We start from the raw sequence: 13,412 nt of genomic DNA, 5'->3' as shown, positions 1-13,412 counted from the left end.
CCCACCCCCCCCGATGGCCGCAACCCCCCCCGATGGCCGACCCACCCCCCCCCGATGGCCGCACCCCCACCCCCCCCCCCCCGATGGCCGCAACCCACCCCCCCCGATGGCCGCAACCCACCCCCCCCCCGATGGCCGCAACCCACCCCCCCCCCGATGGCCGCAACCCACCCCCCGATGGCCGCAACCCACTCCCCCGATGCTGCAACCCACTCCCCCGATGGCCGCTACCCACTCCCCCGATGCTGCAACCCCCCCCCCCGATGGCCGCAACCCACCCCCCCCCCCCCATGGCCGCAACCCACTCCCCCGATGGCCGCAACCCACTCCCCGATGGCCGCAACCCACTCCCCCGATGGCCGCTACCCACTCCCCCGATGGCCGCAACCCCCTCCCCCGATGGCCGCTACCCACTCCCCCGATGGTCGCAACCCACTCCCCCGATGGCCGCTACCCACTCCCCCGATGGCCGCAACCCACTCCCCCGATGGCCGCAACCCACTCCCCCGATGGCCGCAACCCACTCCCCCGATGCTGCAAGCAACTCCCCCGATGCTGCAACCCACTCCCCCGATGGCCGCTACCCACTCCCCCGATGCTGCAACCCACCCCCCCCGATGGCCGCTACCCACTCCCCCGATGCTGCAACCCACTCCCCCGATGGCCGCTACCCACTCCCCCGATGCTGCAACCAACTCCCCCGATGGCCGCTACCCACCCCCCCCCCCCCAATGCCTCAAACCCACCCCCCCCCCCCCCCCCCCAATGCCTCAACCCACCCCCGACACTGAACGGCGTCAACCATCATCAATGGTTGACGCCGTTTTAAATCAACTCTGATTTGCGCCGACGTGACCCGTGGCCACGTCGGCGGGACTTCGGCCCATCCGGGCCGGAGATTTCAGGTCAGTGCAAATAAAATGAAATCCCGCCGGCGCCAGCTGTTTTCACAGGCCGCCGACGGGATTTGCACAACGCCGGTTTTTTTCCGGCGGGAGAATTACGAAACCTGCGGGAGCGGAAATGACGCCGCTTCCCGCCAATTCTCCGACCCTGCGTGGGGTCGGAGAATCCCGCCCCAGAGGTGGGCACATGAGCTCAATGTCTCCTCACTTTTCCAGGTTGCCACTCCAGCCGTAATCATGCAGCCACCCTTTGAACCAATCAGTTCCAGGGCCTCCTTCTTTGCCAGCATCCATACTTCCGCAATGAGTACCCCACAACCGGTCTGTGATGTCTCTTGATTGGTCTGAGTCTATTTCTCCTGCAGGCTCGAGGGGCGATGTGAGTTTCCATACACCTATTAGCACAACACAAATACTGGTGGCATCCAGTACACCCGTCAAGCCCATAATGGGAAGGTCCTGAGTGTCCCCTCCAAATGCTCACTGTCAAGGGACACGGAGGATGTTGGCAAACATATGTATCTGGCTGTGCTCAAGATATGGCCATGCAGCAGGAAAGAAACTGGTGTTGGTGTTCCCCCAATGCTAGCACTTGGTTGGTCACTCACTCTGCATGTGGTGATCAACCTGTGGTGCCACAAGCTCCAGCGAGGAGGGCAGTATGTAGGGTTTACCCTGGTGGCACATGGAAAGCCATTGAACCATTTGTGGCACTCCACAGTGCAGAAGGAGGCCATTCGGCCAATCGAGTCTTTACCCCACCTCGGCCCACTCCCCTGCCCTATCCCTGTAATTGTGGGCTGAACTGATCTCTTCACACATCTTCTCTAATGGGTAGTTCTACACTCTGTATGGTTTGCCCGCTGCCTGTGTCTATGTATCGAAACCCATGCAGACACGGGAGAACGTGCAGACTCCGCACGGTCACCCAAGGCCGGAATTGAACCCAGGTCCCTGGCACTGTGAGACAGCAGTGTTAACCACTGTGCCACCATGCCCCCTGCATGTCTGCTTACCTCCTCTGCTTTCTCTGACAAGATTCAGGCAAGAAGGTAATTTCTTACTGAAGAGGATCTCCTGTCTATTCTTTAGAGCCTGGAGGAAAACCTGCAGGAAAGCATTGCAAAACCAGGGGGCACCCAGTGTCTTCCCTCCCCCAGGTCTTGTGCCTACTGTTAATCTCCTTGACTCCCCAGTAGAGCCGCTGGCCTCCTGTTGGATTCAATAATGGCAAGTCTCTGAGGCTCTTCGATTGCACAATTTTGAGCCTTCAGGTTGGAGGTATACACTCTGGAGGAAGCAACCTCTCTGGAGTGCTGCTGTGCCTTTTGTCATATCTGAGGTTGGACTGAATGTAGGGCTGGCAGGCCTTTGAAAATGGCAGGAGAAACGGCTTCTGGTGACAGTGAGATTGTGCCTTGTGGTTCACTCCTGTGCCAGCAGTGGACAGACCCCTCACCTTCAGGCTGTTAAGTGGCCAGCCATCGTGTGATCATGGTCAGCCTGCTTCATTTCTCCAGTGAGGTGATGATACACATTTCCAGGTTAACCAGCAAGACCCATGCCACATGTATTAAATTGAAGGTGGGTTCGCTGCTGTATTAGTTATGAGTCTTTGTAGCCCTCCCAGATATGTGCCTGAACCTGATGTGAAACGAATTGCACCTGCAAATCTGCCGCCTAACATCTGGTTCATATCCATTTATGAAATTGGTCTCGAAGCTTTAGACAGCAAAATCAGTTATTGCTAAAGGAGTCACAGGAGGCTGACACCCAAACGGTAAGTCTGAAGTTTCTTTCTTTCCCTGTTGTGCAACAATGAGAAATTGGAATGATCCTCAGGCATCATATTAAACCTATAGGTCGCCGCCAAGCACTGCATTCCCCCTTCATGATCTCTTTAGCTTCTGCATCCCCGAGATGGGGTGCAGACTCGATTGGCCAAATGGCCTCCTTCTGCACTGTGGAGTGCCACACCCCCCAGTTTTGCCCTCAAACTCTCCTGAGAAGATTGGTCATCTGCCACAAGGCAGAATCCCTCTTAATCCCACACTGAGGTACATGGGATCAGAGTAATTGAGTGGAGGTGAACCAGCAACACAGACTAATTTCAATGCACAGTCGACATGGTCAAGAGGTTGATAAATGAAAGCCTTTCTTTTGTTTTCCAAACTCTTGCATACAAAGAAAATCAATAAATCCACAAATCTTCTGTCTTTGCACAACCTGCCCAATCACCTATCTTGTCCATTTCCATTGGTTCCTTATCCACCAAACAAATTGATTTCAAAATCATTCATGGCCGCCCTAGCTTGACATCCTCTTCCTACATTACAACTATGATGACACTTCAAAAATACTTCATTTTCTGTAAGGAGCTTTAAGGTGCCCTGAGGCCATGAAAGGCATTATGTCAAGGTAAGTCTTTCTTTCTTTTACTCTTTCATCCAACTGCTCTTAAAATGTAGGCATTTTGTGATCCACCTCCCTCTTATCCATAATAAATGACAGACCCCCTGAACTATTACAATCTTAGTCACACAACTCTCTTCCCAAATCCTTTCACTGCAGAGTAGACAGGGAGAAACAGTTCCTGTTCATCAATGGATTGAGAACAAAGAGTTACAGCAATTTGCAAAAGAAGCAAATGCAATGTGAGAAAAGGCACTTTCATGCAAGGTGGTTCGGGTCTGAAATGCATTACCTGGAAGTGTGGTGGAGGCAGTTTCAATCAAGGCATTGAACAAGGAATTAGCTGATTATTTAAATGGAAACTATGTGCAGAGATACAGGGAAAAGGTAGGAATAATGCGCATTCGGAGAGCCCGTGCAGGCACAGTGAGCCGAATGGCGTTTTTCTGCACCTAACTACTCTGTGAGCTCTCCCCTTCTTCAACAGTCCCCTCAATACCTACATCTTTGACCACATCGTTGGGCACCTTCTTTAACTGTTCCAACCCGGTCCATGCTGAAGGATTTCACAATGTTTTCTAATGCTAGAGGCGCTCGATAAGCGCAAATTGTTATTGGGCCTTATAGTGTAGGCTTTCCATACTTGTAGGGAGTGCTCATTATTAAGCAGCAGGAGAATACATTATTGCTCAAAAATGTGCATCTTCGTTCACTGGAGAAAAGCTGCTGAGTAATACTAAGTTACTTCAAAACACAACAAAGCCTCAGTAATATATCTGCATCACTGCACGAAGCTTAGACAAGAAACCTTTTACAGAAATTCACCTTCACCAACAAGCTGCTGTGCACTAACTGGTCTTGACGTGACCTTTTTAGTCTTGTCAAGCCTTATTTAGATAAAATGTGGATGCTGAAAGGATGCCTAATGATTTCATCAGTCTTAATTATAACAGTGATTTACCATTAAAAGCATATCTCACACCAAGGACTGATGAAAGTAATGAAAATATATCAGACATTACTGCGAGAACAATTAGGACCTGCTATTTTATTGCAGCACCTTATCAAAGAGGACACAATGGTCTGTCAGTAAAAGAACCGAGACAATGTATCCAATGTTTCGCTGATAAAGTGGGGCTTATATTTATCTTTATGTTTAACATTCAACAGTAACAATTTGCCCTCGGGTAACAAAATGTTCCAAGGTGCTGGTGGGGATGATGGATTTGAGCAGGAATAGGAAGAACACTGGGCAGTAAATATCCAACTTTAGCATTCCCATAACAGAGCTTTGACGTGCTGGTCAGGAACTGAGGTCCACACACAGGTTTCCAACATATACTCCACGCATAGGAAGCTTCAAGCTGGCAGTGTGCTCCAGATAATTAGTTACCCCGAATAATGCTAATATAAAACTGGAAAATTAATTATTAGAGGGAGCAATTTTGAGCCCGCATTAGTGGGCTGCAGGATTGCCAACGCGGGCTAAAGATCCGGAGAACATGGGGAAACGCGACTCTCTCAGGAAAGATTGGGTTTTCCAATTTGCCACAGCCCTCACTGGTGACATCACAAGGATCACTCCCACAAAGGCTGAGAAATCTAATTTTAATGTTAATGAATACGTTTCATGGTAATTACTCAGCACCGCCCCTCCGCCACCCCCCTACCCCACCCCGCCCCGCAACACATGATCCTCCCTAACTGAATGTTCAAACCTTGCCGGCATGATGTCAATTTGAAGACATGGATCAGCAAGGGGATTCCCCAGGGGGCACAAAGGTAAGTATAGCCCCCAGGAAGAGAGGGATATTGTGCCCTGGCACTGCCCCGACACTGTCCCTTGGCACAGATCGGCACTGCCAGATTGCCACTGTGCCAACCTGGCAATGTGCCAACCTGGCAATTCCAGCTTGTGGCAAGGGGAGTTCCAGGGCAGGACCACATTGTGGGGGCGAGGAGGCTTCCCATTATGCTTAGGAGGGAGAGAGCGATCCAAGGCTATTGAGGGGGGAACTTGCAACTACAGGGGGGAGTGGGCAGTGACGGGGTAACTTGCCGTTATGGGGGGAAGCGACGATAGGGGGAGGAATGCCAGTGAGACTTGCATGGTGGGGGAATGGGGAGAGCCCCTATAATTGTGCGGGGTTGGAGGGAAACAGCGAGAGCTCCAAGGTGGTGGGGTGGGGTGAGGGAGTTGATCTTCAGTTTTGAACGGGGTGCCTTTTAAAGTTGGCATTTTTTACTGAATAATTTTACTCAGAGAGGCCCAGGATCTGGAGTGAAAACTGGGATATGCAGGTGAAGAGCTACCCAATGGTCTTCAGTCTGAACTAGCCACTTTGAAAGAACCTTCAGATCTCCAGAATTCATTTTTTCCTTGTAAGAGGTCCATCGTATTCACCTGTTGAAATTATAGGCACATTAACAAGCCACACAGCATCCTTACTTGGAAATATATAACATTGTTCCTTCATCGTTGCTGGCTCAAAATCCTGAAACACCCTCCCTAACAGCACTTTTAGTGTACCTGCACCACAGGCACCTCAGCGGTTCAAGAAGGCAGATCACCGACGTTTTCTCAAGAGCAATTAGGGATGGGCAACAAATGCTGCCTCGTTCGCAGTGCCCACATCCTGTTAAATAACTTTTTTAAAAATACCGTGCTGATATATTATTCAGCATAAATTGCAAGTCAACAGTAAGTGTTAATTTCGCAGACCTTAGCTCAGCATAATCATGGATATTCTACTGAAGTTAAAGATAAGCCGAAAAACCTCATTCTCAATAGCATTAAGTTAATCATTTGCTTTAAAGGTAGTGCACTCACCACAGGAATCTGAACAAAGAACTTTATTGAGCCCGGATTAAAGTTTCAGAGAAGTCATTTATCACTTCATGTCAAATATTCAAAGAAATATTTTAGAATGCCAATGAGAAATAGAGACAGCGCAGGGGAAAGTGACCCATCCTTGACTAACCAAAGAGGATAGGGATAATTGTAGATTAAAAGAAGAGGTTTATAATATTAAGAAGGAGAGTCGTAAGCCTAATTGCTAGGAGAGTTTTAGAAATCAGCAAAGGATGACCAAAAAACATATGTTTTTGTGAAAATAGTGAAAATAAAATACGAAAATAAACTAGCCAGAAGTATGAAAGTAGACAGTAAGAATTTCTACAATGATAAGAAAGAGATTAGCAAAACTAAACAAAACCTTAGAGACTGAGACAAGGAGCATGGAAATATAGGTGCAAGAGTGCTATATTTTAAATAATGACTTATCTCAAAATATATATATTACTCTAGAATCCACCAGGATGATAAAATGACGAATAGCCTTCTTGTTGAAAAATGAACTATTAAATGAGTAATAAAATAATAAACTGCGAGTCCTTTTACTTAATACTAAACTAACAATAAAGAATTAAAGTACAATACAGATAACTGTCTAACTGTATATTATTATAACAAACTAGTTCTAACTTCTCTCACTCTAGCTATTCTATATCTTGCATGTTCACTGTTCTGAACCACATCATCATATTACTTAGAAAAGGTAGGAAACCAGTTCTTATAGTATCTGACTGTGAGTCTAGTGTTGAAATGACTGTACTACATTTACATACATTGATCATGTAGTCTGGGGCTGTTTAGCACAGGGCTAAATTGCTGGCTTTGAAAGCAGACCAACAGGCCAGCATCACGGTTTGATTCCCGTAACAGCCTCCCCGAACAGGCGCCGGAATGTGGTGACTAGGGGCTTTTCATAGTAACTTCATTTGAAGCCTACTTGTGACAATAAGCGATTTTCATTTAATTCATGTATATTGATATCTGAATATCACTACAAGGAGTATGCCATGCAGCCCTTTGAGCATACTGCTCCATTCAATAAGGTCATGGCTGATCTGGCCATTCCTGTTCCAATTTTCTCTCTGTTTCCCATAACCCCCGAGTCTTGCCTGACAAAAATATGTCCAACTCTGCCTTAAATAAATTCAAAGACCAATCTGGGAAGGAGAATTCCACATGATGGAACCATCAATTCAGCGAACACGTGTAGTTGGATCTGAACAGAGGCTTTAATACACTTACAATAGAGCCAGCCTATTCGTCATTGAACTTCAGGTGAACTGGCAGGTTGGCTCTAAGGCACTGATCTTTATACATCGGTCCCAGGGGGAGGAGTCCTGGGCGGAGCCAAGGGAGGAGCCCAGTACAAACCCTCGCGTACTCCGAGAGCGACTCCCCCTGGTGGTCGGATAGTGCAACTGCACTTACAATGGGTAGATAACGGACATATATACATGGAGTGATATTGGCAACTATATATAGTGTGAATCACATTCACCACACCACACACTAACAGCCGTTTGAGAGGAAAAGTTTCCCGCCATCTCTGTATCAAAAGGAGCCCTCTTATTTTTAACCTATGCCTCAGTTTTAACGTCGTCCACAAGAGAAAACACCCTTTGGGTGTCCACCCTGTCAAGTGCCCTCTGGTGGAGGGAGTGAATGTTGTCGAGCATCCAAATGGCCATCAAATCACATAGCGACCAGCCAGTGATATCCATCAATAGGAATCCATCCAATTGGTTTGCCACCAAAACAAGAAATAGAGATAGAAAATCATAGAAAATCTGACAGTGGAGGTGGCCGTTAAGCCCATTTTGTCCAACCTAATCTACTAAATTGTAATATTTTATTTTATGCTATGTAAGAGCTTCCTCCATGTGTGAGTTCATATTCCTGAACATGTTGAACAATTATACCTGTTGGTCAGTTGCTGAAAGGAAATGCGTTAACTTTAATTGTTTTGTTGATACCTTAAAGAGAAATTTACATTTAGATCATGATATAAAATTTTATATCATTCATACAAATTGGGAAGATTGAATGGTAACTTGGCTACAAATCCACAGCAATTTTGTTTCTGTTACCATGATGAAGTGTGTAAGATTGTTATGTTTTGGGACTGTCAGCGGAATTCTCTCTACTTGACACTAAGGGTGGGATTCTCCAATTGCCGACACCGAAATCGCATTCGGCGATTGGCAGGAGAATACGTTTTCATGCCAAAATCGGGGGCGGCGCGTTTTTCAGATGCTCCGCGCCCTCAAAAACAGCATAATGGCTGAGTACGCCGCACGCCATTGGGACAGCCTCAGGACGTCACCTGAGGTCCTTCCGCAATGCTCCGCCCCCAATGGGCCGAGTCCCCGACCGCGTGGGACACATGGCCTATCAGTTTTCGGGGACCTCGCTTGGCAGCTGCGGACTGTGTCCCGCGCCACCACAGTCAGGGTTAGAGCCGTTCTGCTGGCCGAGTGGGCTTCAGCGGGGGCTGGGAGGACTGGTGGGGGGTGATCCGGGGAAGTCGAGGTGGTTTACTGGGGGGGCACTATCTGGAAGACCGGGTCCAGGCACGGCTGGCGCCATGTCATATGACGCGGCCGCTGCAGGTCGCCGCCGTGCGCAGAGCGGCCAGGGACCCGGCCAATTTCCATCGGTATCTGCAGGTAAAGCCGGGGCTTTACATGGCGCGGCTGCTAGCTTCCATCATAAGACCAGACGGATCCTGTGAACATAATAATAATAATCGCTTATTGTCACAAGTAGACTTCAATGAGGTTACTGTGAAAAGCCCCTAATAGCTGCAAAATCGGAGAATCCAGCCTGAAGTATTGACACTGGGGCAGGATTCGGGCAGTTCTAAGGCAGCAAAACTGTTGCTTGTGGAGAAATTCAACAACCAATAAGGGGCTAGCACCGGCGCCACATGGAACACAATCGATTCCAATGAGAAATGGCGCGGGATTCGCTGGATTCGCGACTGAAACTGAGACAGTCGAGCTGCAGTCACATATACACACTTCACTCCCCACACAAACCACCCCAGGCAACGAGATGGCAGCAAGGAGAGCGGCGCATTGTTTGACTGACGCCGATATCGAGACCCTGCGGGATGCCGTGGAGGAGAGGCAGGCAACCAGGAACCCCAGCCCGGGAAGGAGGCTGCCATCCGCTGCCATTCGCCATGCCTGGGCGTAGGTGGCAAAGGCTGTAAGCATCACAAGCAACACCGCCAGGGCCGGCGAACAGTGCCATCAGAAGCTGCACCACCTGCTCAGGGCAGCCAGGAGGCAGCACTGTGTCCCTGGCACCAACTCCAGTCGCACACACCCATAATTCTAACCCCCCCCCCCCCCCCCCCCCACCACCCTGACCACATGCCGGCACCCATACCAGCCCCCATGGCCAGGTGCCCTGGCCACTGAAGCCACCAGCTATCCACCCCCTGGGCTGCATGTGTTGGACTGTCCACTGTGCAGTTTTTGTTCCCGCCCCCTCGCAAAAGGACGTACATAACCGCTGGATGTGAGAGAAGACAGGAGGGGGACCGCCAAACCTGCGGCCCATCACCGCGGCAGAGCAGAGGGCACTGGACATGATCGGCGGACCCAAAGAAAGGGCAGTCACCAGGGTGGTGATTACTGTCGGACGAGGAAGTGAGGCCCCACTGAGTTGCAGTTCCCCGTGACATGTGTGTCCACCTCCCTCAACAGAACCCCACACCACCCTCATACCACCCTCACACCCACACCACCTTCGTACCACTCCCGGACCCAAACCACCATCCCCACCACGCCCACTTCTCCCCGGTCTAATCATGTGTCTTGTGTTGTGTCTTGCAGGAGCTGCTGGAATGGGGTGGGCCCTTCTGGTGTCCCCCACACACAGCCAGAGCCGAGGGGCCTCCGGATAGGTGTCATCAGCCACGACCGCAGTGGAGAACCCCTGTCACCCAGGAGACAACCTCCCAGCCCAAAGGGTGATGCCTCAAAGAGACCGGCAATCATCGAGTGTGCCAGGATGAAGGCTTCATGCACACTGCCCAGGTATCGGGCGGAGAAGTGATTGATGTGCATCTAATAGCCAAACAGCTGCACATTCATCAAGTGGAACCTCTTTCGGTTTGCGAAGACTAGCCTGTCAAGAGACAGTGCTCATAGCGCGACATGCATCCGTCTATCTCCCCCTGGACCTGGGGCAACTTGGTCATGATGGTGAACCTTGCGCCGGGCATCCTGGTGGGCTTGGTCTAAATTGAATTTGATGGTGACTGGGCATAAGCACCGAGCTCTGATAGATTTCGGACAGGTCCCCACTTGGCGCCTGGAATGACCCCATGGCGTAAAGGTTCAGGGCGATCGTCATACCACTATGGTGCCGGGTGTGCCGTTACCTGCCAGATATGTCACACTGTCCACCTACTCAGCCGGAGCCCTCCCGACGGCATGCCCGGTCCGGCAGGTTCTCAAATGACAGGCGCTGCTGGTACACACAAGACCAAGACTTCATAGGGCACCTCATTTGTAGCTCTTTCACCTCAGCCTGTTGGGTGGCTGCCTCTCTATCCTCACTGGCTGGCTCCTGTTCCTTTGGGGCAGGCTCCACTGATGCTGCCTCCTGGTCCTCGAGCAGCTCAGTTTGTATAGCCACAGTGCATCCCCCCAGAGCTGTGGCGATTAGGATGAAGGCCACCATTATTGGTTGAATTCCAAAGTCCATTGTCTGCAGGAGTGAAAGACAGACATGTTAGCATGGTGCGTACCCTTGTGCCCAACCTGGTCCACTCTACCGGGCTGTACTGCACTACAGCCCCTTCTCTCGCATGTCCCCCTCCTCTCCTCCCTCACCCCACATCCAACCCCGTAAATCCCCCGGCACTCTGCCATTCACACCCCTGTCCCCATCAGTGCCCAGCAGCGTGAGGGCCTCTAGCCCTGGTGCACATCCCTGCTGCCAGGGTTACCAGTGGCTGGCACTACCCACGTGATGCTCCACAATCCACATCTGGCGCCCACCTACAAGGGCATTGCTCTTGGGTATAGGCCACGTTCTGCCCCGCCAGCGGGTGGCGGCCGGTTTGCGGGGAGGGGAGTTGGTGTGGGCTGGGGTGTGGGGGCTACCAAATGGCTGGTGTCGCACTGAGCGACCAGAGGCCACAGTGGGCGGTCAGTGGGGTGTGCAGCAAGATGGCTGCCTTGCAGGCCACGACAATGGTGGTCCATGCGTGGACACCCCGGACCCATGGAGGACCCTATGTCCCATTCCTTGGTCAGTCCCTCCACCCCCACTGCTCCCCCCAGGCATGGCGCGTCCCCTGCACTGCCACCCCCATCCCCTGCCAGCTGTAGGACCGGCAGCCTCTGCATATCCTACCACCTCTCTCTTCCTCACCAGCCATGGTACCTGTTTCCAGATTTTTAAAAGCACAAGTGACACTCGCCGTTGTGAATTGTCCCCGATGGTGGCTGAGCATTGTTGAGGCCCTGGAGAATACCTGGTGGTGCCAGCTAAGGATATGCAAATGCGACATGTAATGCGGGGTAGAACGCATTGATGCCATTGTCAACGCACCGGAGCATTGAAAATTGGCACGCGCTTCACGGCTGATTCTCCACCCAATCGCTTTTCCTGATTTTGCCATCGGCCCACAGAGAATCTTATCCCTTATCTGATTGTTCCGGCCTCCCACGGCAAGCAGAGGTTCAGGTGCTTGGACCACTCTGGAGGGGCCCTACAGGGTAGTGCTAGGAGGATCTCCCACATCGTGGTGGTGGCCTGTCGTGTTGCTGTGTCCTCAACAACATCACGCAGCAGAGGGGCAATGTGCTGGAGGAGGAGGATGAACGCCAGTCCTTATCCGATGAGGAGGATGCGGGAGAGGGCGAGGATGAGCAAGACATCGGGCCCAGGCAGGCAGAGGAGGCCACATAACGTGTGCACCAGAGCCAATGTGCACGGGACGTTCTGATCACATCCAGGTTCACTGACTAGACAGACTGGACTGCAGCACGGACATTCCATCTATCCTACACCCAGCCCCTGGCCAGCCATCCTCTCTTATGAATACCCTCCCTGCACAACCTCCACCCACACCTGCCTCCCTATGGGGTGGAGGCCCTAGTTTGCAGGAACATGGGGGTCTAGCCCATGGGATGGAGAATGTTGACAACCCGCTCTGGGATGAGCTGTGGTGCTCCGCATCGTTCAACCGTGTGACTCCTGCCCATAGTAGCACTTTTCACTGTCCACCTAGGTGACACTTGCACATGAGCTGGCCTATCCATCACACGGTCCCATCGGATCCCAGTGGTGACAGAGGTAGGGATGGTGAGGTGGGGAGTGGGGATGTGGGTGAGACACCGGAGCAGTGAGCTCTGGCTGAACTGCAATCCCCGGGCCAAACGCACCATAAAGTTCCCCCAACCACCCCCCCCCCCCCCCCCCGCACCCCCGCCACTCTCTGACCAGCTCAGACAAGCCCAACCCTCGCAACCTTCTGACAGAGCACCGAGGCATGTTGTATCATTGTGCATAGTGTTTAATCTGAAGAAATATACACAAGTGTGTGCCCTCACCCCTATTGAGAAACTGTGCCCTGCACCCATGCCAACTTAACTGGTGTCTACTTTTCCGGCCTTATGGGCCCGAATGCTGCATTTAGGTGGATCCCCAGATGATACAGCAGGAGTGGAGGCGGCCTGCTGCCTTTCCGCCCTGTGACCTGGGTGCCCTTTGGTGATTGCCTTCTGGGGTGACCGGGCACTGCTCGGCTGACATGGTGCCGCCCTCCTGCCCAGTGTCCACCAGATGTGCCAGGGACAGGTAGGGGGAGATCCATGTCGCTGTGGTGTTCCGGACCTCCCCTGCGGAAGTCAACAGACATGGGCCTCATCAACGCCTCCTCCCTCCGAGAGCCCTTTGGCCCGCCAGGCTATTCCACGGGATGGGGGTGCAAACGGAGCTATCCTCTGAGGCTCCCCTGCCACCTGATGCTGTCAGTCCTAAAGGCCCATGCCCGCCTTGACCAGGGTCTCGATGCTCGTGGGCATGGAGCACAGGGAGTGGACAACCTCCCTCTGGTGCTGCACCACATCAGCCAGTGACTGCGCCACCTCCCTCTGGTTCTGTGCAATGCCGCTGATACCATCAACCATGGACCGCTGTGACTGGGCCATGCTCAGGAGCACCGCTGCAATGTCCAGGTGGCCCTGGCACATGGCTGCCTGTGAGAGGGCAGCCCT

This window comes from Scyliorhinus canicula, chromosome 6 (assembly GCF_902713615.1).
Source record: "Scyliorhinus canicula chromosome 6, sScyCan1.1, whole genome shotgun sequence".
In the NCBI taxonomy this organism is placed as follows: Eukaryota; Metazoa; Chordata; class Chondrichthyes; order Carcharhiniformes; family Scyliorhinidae; genus Scyliorhinus; species Scyliorhinus canicula.
This window is presented reverse-complemented; position numbering follows the sequence as displayed.